The sequence below is a fragment of the Lethenteron reissneri genome, chromosome 69 (assembly GCF_015708825.2).
Source record: "Lethenteron reissneri isolate LAM-NWPU_2019-01 chromosome 69, ASM1570882v1, whole genome shotgun sequence".
NCBI classification, from domain to species: domain Eukaryota; kingdom Metazoa; phylum Chordata; class Hyperoartia; order Petromyzontiformes; family Petromyzontidae; genus Lethenteron; species Lethenteron reissneri.
In genome coordinates this window covers 5,431,321-5,432,957 of record NC_083847.1, presented here as the reverse complement: position 1 = coordinate 5,432,957, position 1,637 = coordinate 5,431,321, and the positions used below count along the sequence as shown (strand labels likewise).

General features: G+C 44.6%; 1 non-coding gene across 1 annotated transcript; it reads right to left on the bottom strand.

Annotated features, from left to right (window-relative positions):
• Window positions 1-643: 643 nt before the first annotated feature.
• TRNAG-UCC (transfer RNA glycine (anticodon UCC)) lies at window positions 644-715 on the bottom strand. The gene has a single exon. It is a non-coding gene; the product is annotated as a tRNA-Gly (tRNA).
• Between the last annotated feature and the right edge of the window lie 922 nt (window positions 716-1,637).

The following is a 1,637-nucleotide window of genomic DNA, read 5'->3' as shown; positions in this document are numbered from 1 at the left end:
CATTACACTTCTATGTCGCAAAAAATATAATATATAATATGCCTCCAGCTAAACTTTTTTCTTACATCACACGGATATACCCCGTACTATATACTGCCATAGACAACCCCAACATTAAATTATACACTGCGTTACTATACATTGTAATATTACACTTTGTATTTACATTTCCTCTTCAGTAATCTGGATGAAGCCCGCCACAGCTGTGCACTATTCCGCAACCTTGGTCAAAAGCCTTTGGACACACTTGACCACGATATTCTACTCGCAAGACTTGGTCAACGAACATTTGCGGACGGTACAACGAAATGGTTTAAGAGCTACACCTGTCAGACCGTTCTCAACAGGAGCTAACATCGTGATAACATCTCGGCCACAAACATTAAAAAAAGATAACTAAAGGGTTTCCGCATGATGGGCCGCTTTTTGTTGGCCTATCATTTGTGATGTACGGGTCGTTTCTGAAACATAAGTTAACATCTTGGTGGCTTTGCCTGGTAGAACGGAAATGGTTCAGTTTTAGATTTGAAGCTTTCGTAACTGCAAGGAATCGTCGCTTTGTGTTGCACGCGGTTGGTGTTTGTTCACGTCGTTATGGATGAGGCGCCTCTATTTAAATACAAAAATATATATAAGTTTAGCTTGCGACAGCCGGGAATCGAACCCGGGTCAACTGCTTGGAAGGCAGCTATGCTCACCACTATACCACTGTCGCTGTTGCTGTTGAGCAGCTTGCTGTTGACCCACTCATTATCATCACCTTCAACATCATCATCAACATCATCACCACCACCACCATTACCAGCCAGGCTCAATCCACTGCTGGATTGAAGGGCTCCTCTTTCCCAAACCCGTTGCCCCCCTCTCGATCCTGCGATGAATAAAAACTAAATGACCACTCGGAGATGACGTCCTGAATCCATCTCAGCTGGAAAATAAATGAATCAATCAATAATAAAGTGTGTACCCTGTATCTGGTTATGGTGGTGGTGATAATGGTGGTGATGATATTAATGGTGGTGGTTATGATGGTGGTGGTGGTGGTGGTGATGGTTGTGGTGATGATGATTATGATGGTGGTGATGATGATGGTGGTGGTGGTGATGATGGGGTGGTGATGATGATGGTGGTGGTGATGATGGTGGTGATGATTTAATGGTGGTGGTTATGATGGTGTGGTGGTGGTGATGGTTGTGGTGATGATGATTATGATGGTGGTGATGATGAGGTGGTGGTGGTGGTGATGATGGTGGTGGTGGTGGTGATGATGATGATGATGGTGGTGGTGATGATGATAATGATGATGGTGATGACGGTGGTGGTGGTGATGATCGTGATGATGATCGTGATGGTGGTGATGATGGTGGTTTGGGTGACGGTGGTGATGATCGTGATGGTGATGATGATGGTGATGATCAAGATGGTGATCGTGATGGTGATAATGGTGGTGATGATCGAGATGGTGATGATGATGTTGATGATGATGAACTGGTCAACAGCAACAGCGGTATAGTGGAGAACATAGCTGCCTTCCAAGCAGTTGACCCGGGTTCGATTCCCGGCTGTCGCAGGCTGAAGTTTTATATATTTTTGTATTTAAATAGAGGCGCCTCATCCATAACGAGTGAACAAACACC